General features: G+C 38.5%; 1 long non-coding RNA gene across 1 annotated transcript; it reads right to left on the bottom strand.

Moving 5' to 3' along the window:
- Nucleotides 1–492: 492 nt before the first annotated feature.
- Nucleotides 493–23,362, bottom strand: LOC121133199. The gene is made up of 3 exons (XR_005869988.1): nucleotides 23,166–23,362; nucleotides 3,903–4,208; nucleotides 493–925 (listed from the first exon to the last, which is right to left on the bottom strand). It is a non-coding gene; the product is annotated as an uncharacterized LOC121133199 (long non-coding RNA).
- Between the last annotated feature and the right edge of the window lie 580 nt (nucleotides 23,363–23,942).

Here is a 23,942-nt window from a genome sequence, read left to right as displayed (position 1 = left end):
AAATTGTCACTTAGTTATTCTTCACTAGGCTATTTCAATCAGGTCTCAGATCTGCAAATGCCATGTATTCTAAAAGCCTTCCCAAAACCCTGTTACAAGGGCATTCATATTCTCCCTCAAATTCATATGCCAAGGTCATAACCCTATAGCTATATTCAGAAACAAGGTCTTTAGAGATGTATTTGAAGTTAAAGGAAGTCATAGTTGGTAGGGCCATAATGCAGAATGTATATCCTGTACCATAGATGCAAACTTACAGACAGATAGCATATCTCTAACTATAGTTACATTGGGGTTATGACCTTAGCATATGAATTTGAGGAAGGGTATGAATCCCAACAGGGATGTTGAGAAGACTTTTAGAACAGATGGCATCTGAAGAGCTGGTACCTGAGTGAAGTAACCTTGTAGAGAATGATGAAAAGATGTGAGGCTCTTTCACATATTGGATTTGGGGGTTATCAGTAGTAAAGAAAATAAATAAAGTCAGGTCTTTATTTCTTTATTAATGGTGAGAGTTTGGTTTGCAATCAGATCTATCTTCTTCAGGTATGTAGTCAAACTAGCATTTAGTCAACTTTGGAAACTTTACAAGAAAACTGATCAGAATTGAAGTCTTGCTTCCAATCCAAAGCTAACAGTCCTCAGAAACTGGTTCACTTGCTCTGCAAAGGGTAAATTCTTGGGATGTCTTAAGTGACTATATGCCTGCTGCTGCATTAATGGTGACTTAAGAACATTTCCCAAAGCTACTTTGAAGAAAAATATCCTCAGAATGTTTTAAAAGTCTCCTTCACTGATATGCATGGAGATTCTTAGTCTCAGTTTTCTCAGTCAACTGAAAAAATATTTGAGATCACGTGTAGACAGTATCTTTGTATGGGCTGCCAGTTGAAGCTTTCGGCTGTAGCTTTCCGCTGTTTACCTAAGTAACAACAGCAGACAGATTATAGTTGAGACGTGTTCCAAGGCAGGGATGGGGAGTGTAAAGCACTGAAACCCTTCCATATGCACCAACCACACCCCATTTTCATTATCTTCAAGCAGGGAGGTGAACAGGGAGGACTACTAAATACAATAGGCATGTTTCATGCTTGGTTCACTCTTTCCCACCTCAGACAGTCACTATCACATGCAGCAGAGAGCACCTTGCCCAGTTCATACCCAACACTCTCCTCCCTTTCCCCACAGTCCTTAGGGATCAATGCCTGTCCCATTTGTTCTGTGCTTTCATACGATGTCCACGGGCAAATTCATTTCAGCCCTAACCTGATCAAGAAATATATTTAGAAAGCATCTTAAATTTCATCAAAGCACATAGCTGTCTGTTGAAAAGGAACACAGAGAGGATACACACTGTATATCCTGCTGCCAAAGAACATGCTGTGTTCTCGTCTGATGGCTCCTCTCTGACACACTTCCCTGGCATTGCCAGGAGGTTTTCTGAAGTAATGGCCAAGAGAATCTGGCATTTAAATTCCTTTACATTGTATTCAATGCTGACCATAATTCTACATATGAAAACTAGCACAGGACCGACTAAAAAGTGTTATCTTATCTACTTTTCAGTGATTTAACTTGTACATATAGTTCAATTTTCCTCAACTGAGCAAAATTTACAAAAGGTTCCTTTAAAAAATTCTTATGAAAATCTAGGTTGCTTCCAGGTTCTGGCTATTACAAATAATGCTGCTATGAACATAGTTGAACAGATGTCCTTATTGTATGAATGTGTATCTTTTGGGTATATGCCTAAGAGTGGAATTGCTGGATCTTGCGGTAGACTGATTTCCATTTTCCGGAGGAATCTCCATACTGATCTCCAAAGTAGTTGTACAAGTTGGCACTCCCACCAGCAGTGGAGGAGTGTTCCCCTTTCTGCACATCCCCTCCAGCATAAACCATCATTGGTGTTTTTGATTTTTAGCCATTCTGACAGAAGTAAGATGGTATCTCCGAGTTGCTTTGATTTGCATTTCCCTGATGGCTAAGGATGTTGAGCACTTTCTTAAGTATCTATCAGCCATTTTAGACTCCTCTGTTGAGAATTCTCTATTTAGTTCTGTACCCCACTTTTTAATTGGATTATTTGGTGTTTTGAAAATCTTCGTGATTGTAACTATTGCAATAATAGGAAAGAAAGAGTTGTACATTTCCCATCATATGGCATGTAAAAATGTCTGTAGAAGCTGAGTGGTAGTAGTGCATGTCTTTGAGGCAGGCAGATCTTTGTGAGTTCAAGGCCAGCATGGTCAACAGAGTGAATTCCAGGACAGCAAAGGCTATACAGAAAGACCCAATCTTGAAAAAATAAACAAAAAATTAGTCTGTAGACAAACAGAAATTTTAGAATTATAATTTTAAGCATGTATAATAAAAACACAATGCTGTTATTCCCTTGCAGTTTCTTTTTAGTGAGCTGCAATTTCTGACTATTAAAATAATTGCAAATTGTTTAAGCAATATATAGTGGGCTTTCAATGACAATTACTTAGGTAAACTTTGTGCTTGTTGTAAATGTTTTCAACAAAACCCGCTAATCCTCCATCAATTAATCCAATGACTCACTTTGAGATAATTTTCTTTTCAGTTTGTGCTAATAATCTTTCTCCCCTTAGAAATAATTCCAAGTTTACTTTAATACAGATGGTATGTGTATCCATGGCCAAAAACACTTTCTAAGATGCACCATGGCTCAAATAACTGGTTCTAAAAAGCATTGTCAATGTAAATAAATAGCCATAACAGAGATGCACAGAAAGATAGACTCCCAAGAGTGTCATTTCTAGCTTGCTCCAATGCACAGGTCTGGGTAGGTTAATGCTTAAGCATAAAATCTAGAAAATGAACATGTAAGAAATTGAAAATTGACCGATTGTTTCTATCATAATTCACTGGTAATGATAACTTAGCAGCTTCCACCTATAACATGCTGAAAACAAGATCATATAAGACCTGGCATATAAACATGATCATAACCTTTACATTTGCTTAGACACCAAGTATGGCAATCTGAGCTTCAGACACTTGATGGAGAAGACTGGTGAGTTCATGTTTCATAACTCAGATTTTTCTCTTAGATATCCTATTGGCATAAAATTAGTTTCTAAAATCTTGAATGCCAGAGACTGAAGGAGATATTGGTAATACAACAGTGATGACATATATCTGTACCTATGTACTCTGAAGTAATTAATTAAAATATATAAGCATCTGGAAGATAGTCTAATTGTTGTTTATCTCTTGTCAATTACATGACCAATGAATTGTTGTTGTTGTTGTTTTTCCTAAAAAGGACTGCTATTAGAATTTATAAAAAAGAACTACAAGTTCCCTTTTGGAAATACTGTCAGCTGGTCCTGGTAGATTGTTCTGAACATGTACTGCCACCAAGTGGAAAGGTGCCCACATGACACCAGGATTTAGGTTTAAACACCAGAAGTGCTATCAAAGTGTCAGGATAGTGTGCTCTAGGTCATGAGATAGAGAAGGGCTCTTTACCTAAAACATACTTTTATAAATCCTAACCCAACCCAATAGCTTCATTCAAAATGTGGTCTAATGGATGTAGGGAAATTGTTATGAGTAGCTGATGTGACATCAGGTAGCAATGATCATTTCACAGTAACTCTTCAGGACAAGCTAAAGATGGTTTTTCCAGGTCATAATGAAATTGTGACACAAGGGAATGAATCTGGGAAAAAACAACAAACAAAACAAAACAAAAACCCCACTGGAACAAAGCAAAGATTCTCTCATCAGCACTCTCAAATTTTCAGCTCCAGTTTCATTTTCAAGGATGCTATGTGAAGGTCAAGGTTGCCTGAAAGGCTAATTGACTAGAATGTTCTACAAGGTCCCTTTGTGATGGAAGTATTTTAAAAATAAATATTATAACTCACCTTCACATTTCTCCAAATCCCTACTAAGAGAAATGTATTCTGCCTGATGGTACTTCTTGTGTCTCCATTCAGAGCTTGAGATCACTAGAATTTTGTTCTGTAATAAGTTTTTAGGGGAAAAGGCCCTCTGGCCAGAAGCTTGCCCTGTGTAAAAACATTCATCATTTGGAAAAGCAAAAGGTGAATTGTTAATTCAGTGAAATCCCGTTATGGAGTCCTCTTTTGTTCAAGGCATCAATTCATGTTCATGAAGTAAAAGAGGGCTTCAAGCACTGGGTAGGACCCACATGCATAGGAACCAGGGACCTAAAACAAAACAAAACAAACAAACAAAAAACAATGAACATTGTTGAGAAAGCCTAAGTTTAGCAAGAAACTACTGGGAATACTTTTAAAAGATCTTACAAACGGCAACTATCTTTCTGAATTTCACATTTATTTTCAGTTTCAAGGCATTTTTATTTTTTCCTTAGGTTTTTTATATTTTATTTTTAAATTTATATTTAAATTAGAAACAAGGTTGCTTCACTTGTCAATTCCAGGTCCCTCTCCCTTTCCCTGCCCTCCTCCCGTGCCCTCCCACCAACTTCCCCCCAATATCTCCTCATTTCCCCAGGGAGGGTGAGGCCCTCTATGGGGGTGTCCATAGTCTGTCATTTCATCCAGGGCAGGGCCTAGACCCTCCCCCAAGAGTCCAGGATGAGAGTGCATCTCTCATTGTTGGATGGGAGTGCAGCATTATTTGTAATAGCCAGAACTTGGAAGCAACCTAGATGCCCCTCAACTGAAGAGTGGATAGAGAAAATGTGGTACATTTACACAATGGAGTACTATTCAGCAGAAAAAAACAATGGAATCCTAAAATTTTCAGGCAAATGGATGGCACTAGAAGAAACCATCCTGAGTGAGGTAACCCAGTCACAGAAAGACAAACATGGTATGTACTCTCTCATATATGGATTTTAAACATAGATCTGGGGAGTGCCAGCCTAGAATCCCACAGCCAGAGAATCTGGGGAACAGAACCTTTATACAATGGCTGATGGTAGCAGAGGCAGACTCCCACAGCTAAACACTGAGCTGAATGCAAGGAACCCAGTGACACAGAGGGAGGACTGATGAGCAAAGGGGTTAAGACTGGGCTGGTTTAACCCCCAGAAACAGCTGACCAGACAAGGGTTAGATCTTAAATCCCAGACTGATGCCTGGGAATCCAGCATGGGACTGATCAAGACCCCCTGAATGTGGGTGTCAGTGAGGAGGGCTAGGTAATCTATTGAGCCTTGGGTAGTAGATCAGTATTTATCCTGGGAATTTCACATTTTTAATCATTTTAACACACAGTTCTCCAAAGGGAACAATTACCTAATGAACAATATATCACGTGACAATTCCAGTTATAATATGTGATAGTCAAGATTCAATTGGTGTAATAAAATGTGATGATAATTTGTTTGGCAAACATCTCTGAGTTGATAACTTGTGTAGCAAGAGTAAAAAGTTTAGTAAAGACACAGAATGATCACCTACTCAAGAAGAAATACTGTTAGAGCTTAACCAGCATGTGAGGTCTAAGATAGATGCTATGGTCAGGAAGTGGTGGCACATGTCTTTAGTTCCAGCACTCAGGAGCCAGAGGCAGGAGGTGTTTGTGAGTTTGAGCCTAACCTGGTCTACAGAGTGAGTTACAGGACAGGCTCCGAAGCTACACAGAGAAACTCCATCTCAGAATACTAAAATAAGGAAAAAAAGAATCTACTTAAAATTATGAGTTCCATCTTATTAAATGAAAGAATAATGGGTCACTGCATTATCTGATCACCAAGTGACCTCATACCTTGTCACTGTAATGAAAAACCAGCCTCCTGCACTGAAAAAGAACTCTTAAAATGTTAACAAAAACGGTGACGGAGACACTGTCTTTTTTGTCAGAAACAAGTTCACTTGACCAGACTAGATTAACACTAATAAAGTCTACTAGGTAGTCATAAAAATTGTACACATGTAAGATACATAGCGAACTCTGTTAACAAATTAAACACATGGGAACACAATTTCTCTGCTGTATCCTCATTAATAAATTAGTCTCTAAGGAAGTTGCTAGAGCACTACAGAGCACTCTAGATGCTAATCAGGATAGAGCCTCTTCCAGGCCTCACTTGGAATTCACAGGGATTGGGAGTAAGTGGAGAAGGGTGTGGACATTTTAGTCTTGTCCAAATCACAGAAGGATCTCTCCTGTCCCCTGTTTGTCTTACACTTAACAGAATTCTCCAAATGACTCCCTTTGAGTCATTCTCTTCTCACTTCTTACGAGCTCCCCAGGGTATCAGTTATTAATTCCATTCCTACATTAAAAGCTTTCAAACAACTTGGGAGTTGAAAAACTCTCCCAAAAGGCACAAGCATCTTCCAGGGAGTAATTTGTGTCTAGGAAGTCACTGATTTTAATCTGTTTGGGGCTCATTTTATAGACCATAAGGTGAGTGGACTAATAAATATCTTCATACTCATATTTTGTATGTTTATTCCCAGGGCTAGGGCTGAGTTCAATTTGCCTAATTTTATTCTGTTATCTATAACGTTGTCATCCATCATTAATAACCATAATTACATTTTATTTGTAGAGTCCTCTGACATCTTTCAAGTTTTCCAATCCCTTTTAAGGGAGATATTTTGCTTTCATTTGTCAAAATTTATTTCTGCTCTTCTCTTCTCCAGTGGAGCGAGAAAACAAAGTGTTCTGTGGAAGAGGGGTATTTACTGTGCTGAGTCTGTTCTGTGACCTCATCTGGACCCTCTAATTTGAATTGTATACAATAAAAGTTGATTGTTTGGCATGATAAAAAATGGTGCTTAGGATAATGATTTTGTGATAAACCAGTGCTTTATGAATGGGGGAAAACAAATCCCAGAAGTAGTTAAGGAAGGAATGGCAGTGTTTCAAGATACGTGTGGTATTTCACCCATACTTTAAGAACACAAAGCAAGCAAGCATTTTGAGCATCTGAGATGTTTCCAGACCTCCTCTCATCATCCACTCTCTGACATCCACTCACTCAAATCACCTTCCTTTTCTCTGACTTTGAAGCCTTTTCTGTATCTTTAAGACCACGCACTATTTCTTGTTTGTCTGTTCTTTCCCATGGTCATTGCCCAATGACACCAGGACCAGCCAATTTCCATCCACAAGGATCTGAGTTTGCCCACAGCTATGTCTCCCAACTGTCCTTGATTTCTGTTCTTTTCTGTTCTCTGTCCTCAGCTGCAGCCTGTCCCTGGAACCATTCCCAGTTTTAGGAAATAGTTGGGAGAAGTTGACCCACAATACAGGAGGACTAGGAGAAAGATTTCTCCAGCTTTTTCTAACTCTTTGGACCTGTGTGGTGTAGTGGGAGGAGTCAGCATCTGGCATTGCCTTTCTGCTTGCCCTTGTATCTTCTTCACCAGAATCTCACCAAGTAGATAATAATTTTTTTAGAGGAAGGGGATGAGATGCCAGAAAGTTAAATTACATACCCACAAGGATTCAGCCAGTAAGACTCAGAGCCAAGACTGGAATCCAGGTGTTTTTGGCCTTCAGAATCCTGCTCTTTGATCTTGGCAGGGCATTGAATTGTAGACATTCAATGCTTATACAATATAAGACAAATGATGTGAAATCCAAATCGTTAATCAGTTGTGTTTTGCCTAATATAAGTAAACTAAGTGCCTTGTTAATCCTTTGTAGCTAGTATCTATCTATCTATCTATCTATCTATCTATCTATCTATCTATCTATCTATCTATTATATTCCTATCCCATTTTTCCCCTCCCTCCTCTTCTCCCAATCCCACACTACCTCCAATCTGCTCTTCAGAGAGGGTAAGTTCTCCCTTAGGAAGTCTACTAAGTCTGTCCCATCATCTCGTTGAGGTGGGAGCAAGGCACCTCTCCACCCACCGCACCCTGTTAGACTGAGCAAGGCATCTATCTCTCCATATAGAATGGGTTCCACTAAGTCAGTTTGTGCATTAGTGTTAGGTATTGGACCCACTGCCAGTGGCCTCATATATTGTCCCAGTCACATCATTGTCACCTATATTAAGAGAGTCTAGTTCAGTCTTATGAAGGTTCCCCATTTGTCAGACCTGAGTCAGTGATCTCTCACTAGCTCGGTCAGCTGATACTGTGGGTTTCCCCATCATGATCTTGACTCCTTTGTTCATATTATTGCTCCTCCCTCACTTCAGTTGAACTCCAACATTTGCCTGCAAGTTTTAGGATGTCATTGTTTCTCATCGCTGAGTAGTGCTCCATTGTGTAAATATATCATATTTTCTTTATCCATTCTTCAGTTGAGGGGCATCTAGGTAGTTTCCAAGATCTGGTTATATTGTTGCTATGAACATAGTTGAGCAAATGTCCTTGTGGTATGAATGTGCCTCCTTGGGTATATGCCCAACAGTGGTATTGCAGGGTCTTGAGATAGGTTGATCGCTAATTTTCTGAAAAATTGTCATACTGATTTCCACAGCAGCTGTACAAGTTTTTACTCCTACAAGCAATGGAAGAGTGTTCCCCTTTCTCCATATCCTCTCCAGCATAAGCTGTCATTGGTACCAAAAGTAATCTACAGTAACTAGCTATTTTTTAAATAGCTGTGTGTAGGGAATTGGTTTATGTACTTTATCTCACAAACATGATGTATAAAGCCAGGTACTGTGACAGACAGTGGTGGCACATACCTTTAAGCCCAGCACTCTGGAGGCAGAGGCAGCAAATCTCCGTGATTCTGAGGTTAGCTTGGTCTGCAGCACTAGTTTTAGGAGAGACACAGCTACCAAAGAAACCCTGTTCTAATCCTCCCACCCAAATGCTATATCCTATTTTTTGCACAGATATTAAAAAGAAGACAAGACACAAAATTGTTAAGAAACTTACACAGATTCAGAGATCTGGGAGAAGCCATTTGAATGAAGTGCCTCATCTCCATGGTACTTAGGTTTCAGATGAGTCTTATTTTTGCTGTTGGTGCACTCTGAAGTTTGCATGGTAGAAAGAATTGTTTGTGCACTACTCATTGAGCTCTCCTATCAGCTTAGGGAGGAAGAATATTGTCTAGTTGTTTAACAACTGAAGAAATAAAAAAATGACCTAAAATTTTCAGGATGACTGGAGAGGGTATTAATAAGCTAAAAAAAGAAAAAGAGAAACTTCCTCATTCTCCTGGCAAGGCCATTCATCTTGGGTTTCTCTTGAAGCTCCACATCACTTCTGCAGTGTTTGAATCATTGGAAGAAAGATATTTATTGGACTGGATTCTGACTATTGGTCATAATTATAGTCGTGGCGCTAGCATTTATTTTTACCTTCTCTTTGAAGGATTAAGAAAACCATTTTAATGCTTTGCCTTTTCATTGTACACAAGTTGACTGTCATAGACAGACCATTAAAATGTCTGTCAGCAGCCACCTACTCCATCTTCCTGGGGGTACAAAAATGTTTCTAATGTGACTGATTTCCAATAACCTGAGGCTGTCTGGTAGACCTGGACTGTGCAACTCTGTTGGCTCTCCTGGAAGTGCCACAGGCTCATTCTGTAGTATGATGAGAAGAGTTAACATGATTCTCAACCTACTGTACCCATTGTCTTGTTCAGTCTTCAGCTCTGCACTCTGGCCTGCATGCAATTTGTCCATAGGTAACGTCTGAGGTCTAATCTTTAAAATGACACATCCTGTTTGGGAGTGAACAGTTCTGTGATTTTTGTTCCTCACTCATTCCCCCACCCCCTGTCCCTTCAGGCCAGATTCTTGGACAATTTCCCCACTTCATATTATAATTCCCAATTGTATCGGTCTTCATATTTCCAAGCTGAACCTCATTTTATGTTTTTATGCCATATTTCTAGCCTCACTTTTCCATGGTGCATTATATTTTCTATTGTTGTAATTTTTAAACATCTGCCAACTTGGTACATCTATCATACTAACAGGGGATACTGTTTACCCCTCACCCTTTACCAGAACAGGAATAAAGGTATTAAATTAATCTGGTTCCACTCCAATACCATGGAGATATTACTGGACACCTTCCCTGCTCCAGGGATGGCCATTTATCACTGCTTTTGGATGTCATATCTTGGCTTGCTTTTGGCTTTTGTGACAGGCCTTCCATAAGAATGAATACACTTCAAGGGAGTTTTCTGTGTTGCAATGTATTAGCTGTGATATTAAAGGTCGGCCCTTTTAGGTCTACTGAATTCTTTCCTTCACACTAATTTTGGTAATTCATTCAAAAGAGGGATTAAGTGTGCCTGGCATTATGCACACTGTATTTTGTTTAGAGTTCCCAGATGTTCGGAATAAGCAGCTGTGGGCATTTTCAGGAGGAAAATAAAATATTCCCAGGCACACCATTATGTTCATAAATTATAGAACTGGTGGAAGACTATAAAATGTATGTTTTTGCATGTGCACACACATATAGTCATATGTCATTTAAGTCAAAAGTACATTCTAAAAAAATGTGTCATTAGGAATTTTAGCCATGGTGGGAACATTGTACAGTATACTTACAGCAACTAAGATGGTTTCAATGTCTCTAGGCAATATGATCTTATTGAACCAGCATATATGCTATCCATTATTGAGAAAATGTCATATACAACATGCTATGGTAGAAAAAGTGATTCGTCAAACAGAAGTAACTATAGGCCAGGAGGCCCTGATCTAGGTTTCCTGTATATATAGCTGTTGATCCTATTTAAGACAATCAGTCTTGGCAGAGTCTTGTATGTGAAGTGCCCAGATGAGTCAAAATTGTTCATACAATGTGCCATCTAGCATCTTGTTCAAGTATTTTGTTTTAATCTTTCTTTTTTTATTAATGTGTGAAAAGTGTTTTGAGATCAACTCAATAAGCCAGTGTTGCACCTGACTCTGTGTCTTCTTTGCAGCAACAAATTGGGGGACACGAGAACCACACATTGAGAAGAGGAGGATGGGGGATTGGGAAAGAGGAGTTGTGCCACTCAGCCTAGACTGCTAAGTTCACCCTTATGCTTGCTACCAAGCCTTAGTAACTAAAGGTTCCTGAGAGTAAAATGGAAAGTTCCTTGCCTCTGCAAGGCTCCTGTCTTAGACTCACAGAACCTTAGGTGTGTGGGAGGTGGATTCATGAAGGTCCATTTGTTAAGTCTCTCAGTTTAGAAGATCTCCCTTAACAGCCAGTGCAGGATTGTCCTCTGTATGGAAGGAGATATGGGCAAGAGTTCACAATTGCAGAGACGGTCCTTACCCTCCAGTTTTGCATGCAGTAGAGGCTGGGGACCTGCCTCATAGAGTGCAGTAAGCACAAGTCACAGAGGGATGTTCAGAGACCCACGGCCCCGCGAGGGAGTAGGGGAAATGGCAAGGCCAAGCCAAGTCTATTCTTCCCACTTTTCTCTCCAAACCACCGCAGGGGATTTTTGTCCCTTTTCTTGGTCTTTTGTCCTAGGGTTTTCATCAGGTCTTAATTCACAATTTAGTAGTAAGACAAATGTCCATGGCCTCCCATCTTGGTATTTTCTTTGAGCTTAGAGTTCAGTGAAAGCAAAGAGGGACACGTGGAAAACCAAGGGATCATGCCTGTCCCCAGAGCACAAAAGAGTTGCAAAGTTGTTTATTCACACAAACACCAAAAAAAGTATGCAGTGTTCAACCAAAGGCATGCCATTTGAAAAGTCATTTCTCAGGATAAGTTACAACCATTTCTATTACCAGTGAGATTCTCTGTCATTTAATTAAGACATCTCCAATTCGCAAGGCAATAAGGCATCAAATATTGCAAAAGTGATATAAAGTCACTGCATCCTAAAAGTGGTTCCAGAAACAATGGCATACACTAATAAGGGTGTGCACGCTGTAGGAATGTGAATGGGAGGATACTCATCACAGCACAGTGTCCAACTCACACTGGTAAAAGTTTGAATGATTTTTCCTTCTTACACTCTCTGTGTATGCTGTTCACAGCCTCTCTACACAAAACTCATCTCTGTAATCCGAAAAGGCAAAGCCAACACCACATGGGACAATATTCATGGAGAACTACTTTCCAGGTGTCTGTGGAACATATCAGGCTTGCAGGTTATCATGAGACCCCCACTTCCTATCCATCCCATTTCTTAAACTTACTTTCTTTAGATCCTTTTTGGTTCCAATGTGATGTTATGTGGTCATGCTTCAAGGTCCCACTGCTCTGAATTTCCCACTACCATAGACTATGCCCGTGGACTGAGAGCAGGTGTGAAGCTTCTGACAATCTTAAGTTGCTTTTGTTAGGCAAAGAAATTAAGTGTACAAATACCTTTTCAGAATCTGCTTTTTATTCTTTTGAGTGTGTAATGGAAAGAATTGCTGAGTTACATAGTAATTCTACAATGTCTTTCTTTGGTTTTGTTGGCTGGCTTTGGGTTTGCTTGTGGTTTTATTTTTTGAAGGACCACTGTACTATTTTCCATAGTACCTATACCTTTTACCATCTCACTAACAATGCAAGGGCTCCTATTTATGCACATCTTTGATTGGTTTACTTTCTTAATGAGTGTAACATGTCATTGTGTGGTTTTGATTCGTATTTCCACAGTGGTAATGCTGGGTATCATTTGTGTTAACTTGGAAAAAACGTGTTGTTGATCATTTGTGTTAACTTGGAAAAATGACTACTGAAGTCTGTCCATTTTAAGTCTAGTGTTTATGTCATGCAGTTTCAGGATTTAGTGCACTATTATAATAAGTTACATATTAGTACATTGTTTACAAATATTTGCTGTTATTCTATTGAGTTGTGTTTTTGTCTGTTGATATTGACTGTCTCCTGGTATATACAAAAATTGACTTTTCATGAAGTACAATTGGTATTTTTTATTTTTGTGGCCCGTGCCTTCCTGTCATATCCCAATATCATTATCAAATAAAATTCCATGAATCCTTATCTTATTTTCCTAGATGACTATAAAGTTCTAGGGGGGGTCTGATTAAATTTAGTTAATTTTTGTTGATGTGTTAGGGGTCCAACTTTGGCAGGTTAATTCATTTTTATACATAACATTAGGAACCCAGCTTTGTTTTTCACAAGGAGTTATTTGGCTTTCCCAGCAGCATTGTTGAAAATGCACTTTTCCATATTAAATGGTATAACACAAATACTAAAAGGCCAGAGACAGGCGTTCAAGCTTCATGCTGAAGATCAGAAAAGCAAAGCAGACAGCCACTAGCTCTTACCTCTACCTCAGACTGAAAGGGGTGATCCTGTCTCCACAAGCTCTCTACCAAGCCTCAGACTGTTGCCTCTCCTCAGTGTGGCTGGGGACTAAATATCAGAATGGAGCCTGACACACTGGGCTCCAATCTCATATGTACCTCTCTGGGGCTGGGATTGAGGCGTGAACTCTAATTCCCTTTTAGACTGATTCACTCTAATGTAGCCCTGGGTGGTCTTGAACTCATAGAGATCCATCTGCCTTTACTTCCTGAGTCCTGGGATTAAAGGTGTGTGCTACTACCACTCCTCTTCTATAGCTAACTAGTGTGACTGGATTTGCATTCTGATACTTCAGGCAATCTTTATTAAATCATAAATAATATGTCACCACAGAATGGTCTTAGGCCCATATCAAGAACCATTTGAACTTGTGACTTTGTGTCAAGACTTTCTATTCTATTCTACGTTGCATATACTTCTCCTTATGTGACTAACATACACTTTTTGATCACTTTGTAATAGGCTTTGAAGTTAGGTATAATGGGTCCTCCAGTTTTGTTCTTTTTCACAACTGTTTTTGCTATTGGGAGTCTCCTGAGATTTCCCTATTACCTGCACCCCCATAAAAATTACTGGGATTTTGGTAGGAACTTCACTGGCTATACATGGTTTTGAGTAGTGCCAACATCTAAATGATATTAAGCCTTCTTATTCATGAACATGGGATATGTATATAATCATCTATCCTCTTTAATCTTTTGGGTTTTTTGTTTTGTTTTGTTTTGGCTTTGGTTTTTCGAGACAGGGTTTCTCTGTATTGTTTTGGAGGCTGTCCTGGAACTCGGTCTATAGACCAGGTTGGCCTTGAACTCAAAGAGATCCGCCTGCCTCTGCCTCCCAAGTGCTGAGATTAAAGGCATGTGCCACGAATGCCCGGCTTCTCTTTAATCTTTTTCAGTGATGTTTTGTAGTTTTCATTGTGTAAGACTTTTGTCTTCTTAAGTTAGCTTCTCAGTGTTTTATTCCTTTGATGTTGTTTTAAATAGAAGTTTCACTTATTGGTAACTGTTAGCATATAGAAATGAAGTTAAATTTTGTGTTTTGACTTTGGAGTCTGATAATTTTGCTGATTCTAGATTTTTTGGGGGGTGTGGAATCTTGAGATTTTTCAACACAGAACATTATACCATCTGTGAAAAAGTAATCTTTGATGTTGAAACATTATTCACAATTTCAGAAAATCATGCTGTCACAAAACCATTCTTGGTGTTTTGTTCTCAGCATGTAAATTAGTGTCAATCAGCATATGTAACTGTCACAGATGTGATTCAACATGCAGCTGTGAGAATCTGGCTAGTTTTTTATGTCTTCTATTGCTTCATGCATTTACTAATGGAATCTACAGTGGTTTACTATAAGTTACTTTCTTTTCATTTGTCTTTCATCATATTACTAGGGAAAATTATAGTTTTGTCTTTTATTTATGTGAAGATTGTACTTATGTATACGTTTTATTAATAAAAAGAGCATTGCAAAATATTTTTAATGTTTGAAATTTAAATATATTTAATTTTTCTTAAAAAAAAGGTAGAGCTGACAAATACTACTGGCCCAGTGATGTCAATTTAGCGATTTCTTTATATTTAACCAGTCCCCAATAATGCTTTCTTTACCCATGGGTTCAGATATCATTTCTACCTTCCTTCCACTCATCGACACTATTGACTTTTATTGAGTAAGTAGGCCAAGGGTGCTAGGTGTCACAATGAAATACTATTCCACAACCATGAGACATGTTTGTAGATGAAACATGTTTATGAGAAATCTTTTCAACTCTTCTATTTCTTGTTTCGAGCCTAGTCTTTAACAGCTGAGTCATCTCTCCAACCCTCTTTTCAATTCTTACTTTGAAAGTCACTGAAATTATGGCATTGCATTTGACTGATAATGCCATCTTCTGAGCCCAGGGCAGCGTAATCCTATTTGACTTCAGTTTGAATCAACCCCATCAAAATGTTCCCCAGGACTGCCACAGGCACCTTTTTCTGGGGTTACACTTATTATTTCATGATACATCATGCTCTAGGGTCATGTATGTAACATGATAGTTTCATGCTTTGTAAGAATAGCCAAGTGTTCAGGTGTGGTGTGGTGTTGTGTGCCTTTAATACCAGCACTCTGGAGGCAAAGGCAGGCAGATTTCTAAGCTGGAGACCAGCCTGGTTCACAGAGAGAGAGTCCAGGACAGGCAGGGTTACAAAGAGAAACCCTGTATGGAAAAAACCAAAACCAAACCAAAACAAAACAAAAGAATGACAAAGTGATCCTGATGTCTTTTAGCCTCAATAAATGACATGATCAACAGTTTATCACCAACACTGCTATAGTTTGGAGGTACCTCCCAAATTCTTATTAAAATTCAATTGTCATTTCAACAATATTAGGAGATGAACCTTTCAGATGGGATCAGGTGGTGGACTGAACCTCCGAGGGTGAATTAGTATAATATAAGAATTACTTGGCTTTGTTTGGAACCTTTCTTTCATCTCTGTCTCATACATGTTTCCTTGTTGCTCTGTTATGTTATAAATCATCATGGGTTCATTATTGGAAATGACCTCTCTTCTCTGCTATATGAGTGATTGAACATGTTAGCCAAATAAACTTTCATTGTTTGTAACTTACTCAGTAGTAAAGTATTAGACAACAGAGTAAGACAAATACCACACACTTAAGATTCTTATAGAAACCAATTATCAAGTACATTATACAACTTGGCATATTGCACAAGCCTAGCTTTGTGATTACTGCCCTAGGGAAGTTTTATAATTGTCGCATGAAACTAATGTCAATGACATAAATTACCCAATTCTATAATCCGGTAGACTTCTACAGTCTTCATGTCGCCTGTGACACTGGTAGAAGGATCATATTCCATTCACCGCCCTGGTTGCCCTCACACTGGTGATTTTGGCTCACTTCCTTTACTGGCTATTCAAATACTCCAGATTAAACCAATTCTGCTGCTTTGTAGGGCTTAGCTCCCTGGAAAGGCATCCTAAAGCATTTCCAAGAACTAAGGATTTGCTTCTAACTTGTGTGTGTGAAATATTTGTTGGCATGGGCTCATCTCTGACTGGTATGTCAGACTTACTATGTACTTCAAAGCTCTAGTTTTGGAATGTACCAGAATAGCTTCACACCTAGTTTGTTTAAGGCCCAGAAAACCACTGTGAGATTCTGGTACTATTATCAATGGACTTCCCAGGTCATGCCTCAGTCTTTACCCTCTTAGTTTAGACCTGTGACTTGGCTTCTGAAGAACTGCACAATCTACATTTACTGAAGTTTCTTCTGCTCTCATTGACCAGGTTCTTCCTTGAAGGATCACATAACTCCTATGCTATAAAGAAGCACATTCTCAAATGCTTTTCTTCTTGTCCCTTTTTCTTTTTTTTTACTTCTACTTATTTATTTTATGTATATGAGTGTTTTTGTCACATGTATGTCTATGTGACACTTGTGTGCCTGATGCTCAAGGGTAGTATATTTTTCTTATTTTGAATAAAGCTGTGTGACTTCATCAAGGCAAAAAGATGTGTAATCTCTTTTAGTCAATCACTTCTAGCCTGTACAAATGCACCAATTAATATTGAAGACAGGCTCACTGGGCTCCTAACTATGATTGCAAAGCACTCAGTTTTTGTGTGAAGAGGCAGCTTGTGGAACTTTGCTTCTGAGAGACCTAAACATAGTTATTCCCCTTGAAAAGATTACTAAAATTATATTTATTTACCTGTGTGGGTATGGGTGTGTCTCTGTGAGGGCATGCATATACCACAGTACTTATGTGGAGGTTATAGGATAACTTATGGGGACTCCATTCTCTCCTTCTATGATGTAAGTCCTGATGATCAAGCTTGGCAGCAAGCTCCTTTACCCACTATGCCATCTCTCCATCTTGGTCATATTCATTGAACTGATAACAATATCCCTAAGTTGTTGGATCATGGGGTGCAATCCAAAATTTTTGATAGCATCTGATTTTGAAAAGGTAATAAATAGGCAGTTATGAAGACCTGCCTAGTTTAGTGTCAGTATATTTTTAGACAAGGTGGTGGAGGTTGTGATCTACAGTTGAGATTCTATTTCGAGATACAGGACTTATTACATGCGCTCCTGAGCATGCTACTGAAAATGGCCTTCAAGTGTCAGCCCTCACACCTTCTTAACATGGTGGCCAACACTTAATGCAGGGGAATATAAACATCTTCCTCCTTTCTAGTTTTTGATGACTAGGAAAGAACAGACTATCTTGAGAATCATCCATATAACAAACTCATTGGCTTGAACTTCCTTTGAGGCTATCATGAAGTTTAGCTCCACTCTCTAGGTGACTCTGCTTCTTCCTTTGCCTTTCCAAAGATCTCCACATCAGCAATAGTAAATTTTGGTTTCAAAGTTTCTTCTCCAAAGAAGAAAGCTTCAATAGTTGCTGTCATGAGGATGCTGGGATATGATTTTGAAACTAGACCACTCACCACTATCCTGATGACAATGGGGCTATACCCACAAAGAACTACGAGATTAGGAGACTTCATATACATAAGGTCTGGGGAGATCCATATGCAAGGCTGAATTCTGACCGTATACTTTAAGGAAAGAGGAGCGGAAGGTTGGAAGAGGAAAAATCAAGAATTTGGGTTCATACTTCTCAGATATATTTAACACTCTGGCTGTGGTGTATATTAGTTATAGGGTTCATGCCTAAGAAAGTGATGGTCTCCTCTGAGACAGAAGTATCAAAATTACCATGGTTGATATTGAAAAGAGTGATTGAAAGATGTAAATAATAGGTTGTGGTTTCAGCCTGTAAATTTTGTATCATTGTAACTTGGCTCAAAAATATCTTTATTAATCAAAAAATCAACTCATTTTGCCAATGAAAAATAAATTTGTTCATTCTCTTCACACAGAAATTACACTTACAGGTCCAACAACTCTTCAATTCTACCTCATTATGTTGCTCCAATTAATATAATAAGTGACATTAGTGACTGATAGATTTGAGCGAGATTCAGAATAAAAAATGTCTTTGTATCAGTTCCAATTCTCAGTACTAGCAGGTCAACTGATCTCATAGTATGATCTTAAGAGCTTCTATCATCAGTGGGAAAAGCCATTTGCAGTATAAAGCTATATGCTTTTTTAAAGATCAATTTTACAAGGGTTCTGTGGAACCCAGTGAAGCATCTGACCATGCGCTCCCAAATTATTGTCCTACCAGATCTACCATGAATACTGTCAAATCTACCAAACTCTAGATAGACAAGTAGGTTCAATATGAATCAATGCTAATATTATCATACTTTCATGATATTAGTATGAGTGGTACTTCCAGAACAAAAGACGTATAGGCTCTACAGGAGAAATGCAAGTGCCCAGTGCTTGTAACCCAGACCATCTATCATGTATTGTACTACTAATAAGAGGGCATCTTAATGATGAGCAGAGATTGGATTATAGGCCCAGTTCTCCATTTCTTGCGTAGGAAGACAAAGACCTTGAATACTAACATTCACACTATACTTGGGCTTACTCTTAGTACTTACTCATTTGCTTTGGAAACACAGAGATGAGAATGTTTTAAGTTGGAGGTGAGTGGGTTCACATAAGCAGAGATAAAGTGTGAAAATACTTTTAACTCATGCCAATGCCTATCATAGAGCATCTCTCCCAAACAAGGCCCTAAAAGTAGGCAATGATCAGGTAATCAAAATGCCCTGGCAAGAAGTGTAAGCCAAATTACATCACTTACTTCTTCTTGGGATCACAATGAACATAGGAATAAGAATTCCAATTTGGAAAAGACTCTTTCTGAGTTGCAAGCATGAGTTCTCCTTGAAATTAAATATCGTAACCAGAAAGAATAGATTGATCTAGAACCTAGGAATAAAGGATAGTCTGATAGTAAAGATTTGGTATTTATTGATATATAGTTAATATATTATAGCTGGTGAATGAGAGAAAATAATGGTTAAGTCCCAGCTAATAGCAATGAAAAGCAGACAAGAGAATAACACTAAAGGAATGCTGAGAAAGTGAATAATAAGACTTTTAATAAAAAGGGCACTTCATAAAATAAAAGACTATGAAAAAGCAGTAATTTGGGAATTAGTAAATATTCTTTGTTTTTATTCGATACAAAGGACATTGCAAGCTTATCTGGGGTAATTTCAAAGAGAGGTGAAATGTGACTGGGAACTGGAGAAAGGAATACAATGTGCATAGATTGAAATGGAAGGCATCATGCATTGTGGGAAGACAATAGATGCAATGCAAAAGGGAAAGTAGTTGTGGAGCTAGTTTAAGTGAGCTAGTCATGTACATAAACATGACTCATCAAACAATGTTAAAGCAAACTGAGGCCAAATTCTACACATTTGTGTGGGCAACAATCAGTGATGCTTATGTTTCCTGGCTTTCAGGAGGCAGAGGTTTTGGATTGGTTAAGAATTAATTAAAAAACCAAGGTAGTCATATGCTGATTTCGAATCAACTAGCGTGGCTCATGTCATTAGGAGTCTTGCTTCTGCTTTATTCTTCCAAATTCTGCAGCCTATGAGAAGTAGGCACCTTCCTAGGAGTGACGGCTAACTTCCTTGGTAGCTTTGCTTCTTCAGCTTCTACCTCTGTGCTCTTATTTGTCACCATATCCTACACTATTTTAACTCTGGACTGAAACTTGGTCCTTAAAGTTTTCACTGCTAAGTCGCCTGTAAAACAAATCAAATTAATCGTTGTTTTTATGGAGTCAAAACTTACAGCTGGGTAGATGGAAAAACAATAGTAGAATGCCTTTACAGGAGAGTTAAGTCATGGACTCAGTATGGGCGAACTTAACTGACTTTAAGACATCATAATGTATCCTATAAGCACTTAACATTGCAAATGACATTCCTCTGCCCTTAGGAACTTCGTTCTAAATATGAGAATTTGGTTTAGTAAGTAGGAGAGTAATAATAAGTAGAGTTTTGCTGACAAACCAATAGGTACAAAATTCCCACTCAGGTCTATATTAAATTCTCTTATGGAGAGGATAATTGTCTAATTTTCAGGCCCGTCATATCAACTATTCTCTTATTTAGCCTGATGGTGCCAAATGTTGGCATCCTGCAATATTGTTATAGGAACAAAAGAACTCCACATAAGTTAAAACTTTTATCCTATGAAGAACAGGGAGAGATAAAAAGGAAATAATGCCACACCTGATTGTTCTAGTTCTATAACAGGGACTACACATTGTAGCCGTGATTGAGCATTTACCTAGTGGAATACTGCCTTCCAGAACAGTAAATGTCTGTCATCTATCAGGGCAGAGAAGCATATGAGGGAATTTGTAAAGAGAAAAGCTATCTATTAAGCAAGTGCATTTTACTTTCAACTTCTATCCCAATAATCAGATTCCTCCTAAACTAATCAGTGGTGCCTTTATTAGTTTACGTAGATGAATACTATTTTGGCAAATTATGAAACAGTTTGTTACACTTTTCAAAAAGCCAATAACACAACATCTGATTCTTTTTAACAAGACGTTTCTTCCTTTGAATACTTTCATTATTTTTTGTCTGTGGATTATAACCAGTTGTTATTTCCATTGAATAACCCAACTTTTCCAGTTTCTGGCTCCACCTAACTGGGGTTCACTCTACTTAATTGCATTTAAAGAAGACTGGAGTTAAGCAGTTGAGCTCTGCCTTTGCTCCAGACTGAGTGTAACTATGCATTGATGCACATTAGCTGCCCAGGCACTTCGCTGGCTGTATATTGTACTCTAAGAGAGCTCATCTGGGTGTTCCCATGAAAAGAAATTGGACAGGGTCCAGAAGAATACCCAACAGATTCCCAAATCATTAGTTTTTGGATTAGGCCTTTACTCTGGTAACATGCATACAAATAAACAGACATGGCTGAAATTAATTGATTGCATTCAGAGACATCTGTAATTCTGAAGTTACTTGAGGAGAAAGAATTAAACAATTTCATCTTTCACCATTTCCCTTATTTTCCAGCTAAACAAATCCTGCCTTGCTAATTGCTCATATTGTCTCTTCCAGCTGATAGAAAAGCAAAGGTCCTTATATAATGGGCCATTACATTTGCAAATTTGAGGATACATGAAACAACAAGATGACAAAATATATCAGTCAAGTCCAGTGTGAGGAGGAATTAAAGGCTGGCGCATCTTTACTGAAGTGACTCTTTCTTGTCTGTGCCAAGCCAGGAGACAGACAGAAGTTTGAGATCATCCGTTTAGAGCTCTTCACTATGGAGACTGGCAGCATCCCATCCTGGGCCTGAGAAGTTAAATTCAACATGGTTTCATTTCATATTTCCTTTTTTAAAAATTGCCTTTCTTTTAAAAAGAGTGAAAACCATGGAAGGAGAAGTGTGAGACAGTATGTCAAGTGCCCTTATTCTTTTCGAGACTAACCAAAGCTGCATGGCTGGGGGGCACCAGTATCAACTTCTTTAGGTCTAGGAAGAATAACCAAAGGCCAAAGAGAATCTAAAATAAATAAGGATACATGACCTTCCTATTCTAGTAACTATCCAGTCGAATATTTAGGGGTTATTATAGACCCAGAAAGACTGAGATTTCTCTCAAGTCAATGTGGTGGTTTGAATGAAAATGACACCCCTAGCCCCCGACTGGGGTTTCTATATTTGAATATTTGGTCCCTATTTGGTGTTTGAGAAGGCTTAGAAGGTTTGACTTTGTTGGAGGTGTGTCACTGGGAGGTGGGTTCTGAGGTTTCAAAAGCCTACGCCAGACCCAGTTAGCTTTCTTTCTCTCTGCTTTGTATTTGCAGATGAAGATATTATGTCTCAGTTACTGCTCTGGTGCCATGCATGTCTGCTTGCTGTCATGCTCCCCACCATGGTAGCCATGGACTTACACTCTGAAACTCTAAGCCCCCAACAAACTTTTCTCTGTAAGTTGCCATGGTCGGGATGTCTTCACAGCAGTAGAAAAGTAAGAAAGTATGTCAGCAAAATTTTTAATTCCAAGTGACTATTGGGAAAATGTTTATGGTTCTCAGTTATTATGACTAGAAGGCTTTTAGGAAGCAGAGAAAACAGGGGCAAGGAAGAATGCACATCCGGGTGGTAGAAGAGTGGGAGATGAGAGAAGGTAGCCATTCTTATACTGAGAATTGTATCAGCAAAGGGAGCATTGACCAGTAGCCTCAGATTAGCAGGGACTACAGAAAAGACATAGAGTTCTCATGGCCAAACACTATCATTAATTTACTTATTCTGGCTGAAATGAACACATCAGGTGGAAAGATATTTTAAAGGAATTTTCCCCTTTTTGTCCAAGAATCTTTTTATCCTAGTCGATCTTCAGACTTTGGGAAAAATAAATTATATAGTACAGATTTCCATATTGAATACTTGCTCTTACAACAACCAAATTCATCTTAATATCTGGGTTTTATGGATAAGAAACTAAACATCTGATAAGTTAATATGTCAAGAAATTTCCTTAAGTCTGACAGATAATAGAAGACCCACACTTGATCTTGTGTTTGCCTCGAAAGCCAGATAAGTTTATTCTACCCCTTCTATTCACAAAACAAATGTGTCTCAAAGCAAATGTGTTTCATTGTTCAAAACATTTGCCATTCTTTGAGCAAATGTGATATTTAATTATTTGCAAAAGAAATTTCCTTTTCTGTATGCTGAAGATCAAGACATGACTATCCCCTAGATTTTCTTTGGATTCATTTTCTTTGGATTCAACCCAGGAGAACCAATACCCTAGTGACTTTTTGGAATCACGCAGATAATTTCATGACACTTTATTTGTATTTTAATTTGTTTTCACTCCTATTAAGATTGTATCACTAAAATGTGAGTTAATATTGATGTGCAGAGTTAACTTGTAAGTCATCCAATCATAGAAAGGAAAATAAGTCCCTAGAATCATAGTTAGCTAAGTATTTCCACACTTTAGAATCTCTCCTTACCAGACTCTCCAATCCTTTGGACCAAAAGTTGTTCCCCATCATTACCCACTGGTGCTTGGTATGGTAGGCAGCCAAGATCTGTTGAATTCATTTCTGCAGGCATTTTTTGATGGTGTATATAAAACAGAAAAACTTCTACAGAAAAGAACCTGATAGATGACCTCACAAAAGAAATAGAATGTTTTAGAGTTAAGTCTTTTTATTGTTTTGTAGCCATGGGTATCATAGAACTCGCTGGTAGACCAGGCTGTGTTTGAGCTCACAAAGCTCTGCCTGCCTCTGTCTCCCAAGTGCTGGAATTTAAGGAGTGAACCAACACCGTCGAGTAGCGTTGAGTCTTAAGTGCAATGATGCAAGTGTAATCCTTTTATTTTTTTACTTTTATTTTATGATTTTTTGAGACAGGATATCTCTTTGTAGCCTTTGAGACTGTATTGGCACTTGCTCTGTAGACCATGCCTGTCTCTGCCTCCTGAGTGCTGGGATTAAAGGCATTTGCCACCACTGCCCAGATAAGTGTAATCCTTTTAATGAATTAGAAAATAGCTCTTTGGTTAAGGTCTTTGATCCATTTGGATTTAAGTTTTGTGCATGGTGATAGACATGGATCTACCTCCAGTTGTCTACATGCCAAAATCCAGTTATACCAGCACGTTTGTTGAAGATGCTATCTTTTTTCCATTGTATAATTTTAGCTTCTTTGTCGAAAATCAGGTGTTCGTAGGTTTGTGGGTTAATAACAGGGTGTTCGATTCCATTCCATTGATCTACCTGCCT

Source organism: Mesocricetus auratus, unplaced genomic scaffold (genome assembly GCF_017639785.1).
Source record: "Mesocricetus auratus isolate SY011 unplaced genomic scaffold, BCM_Maur_2.0 Super-Scaffold_100020, whole genome shotgun sequence".
NCBI lineage: Eukaryota > Metazoa > Chordata > Mammalia > Rodentia > Cricetidae > Mesocricetus > Mesocricetus auratus.
The sequence above is the reverse complement of the archived record's forward strand: the minus strand, read 5'-3'. Positions and strand labels throughout refer to the sequence as shown.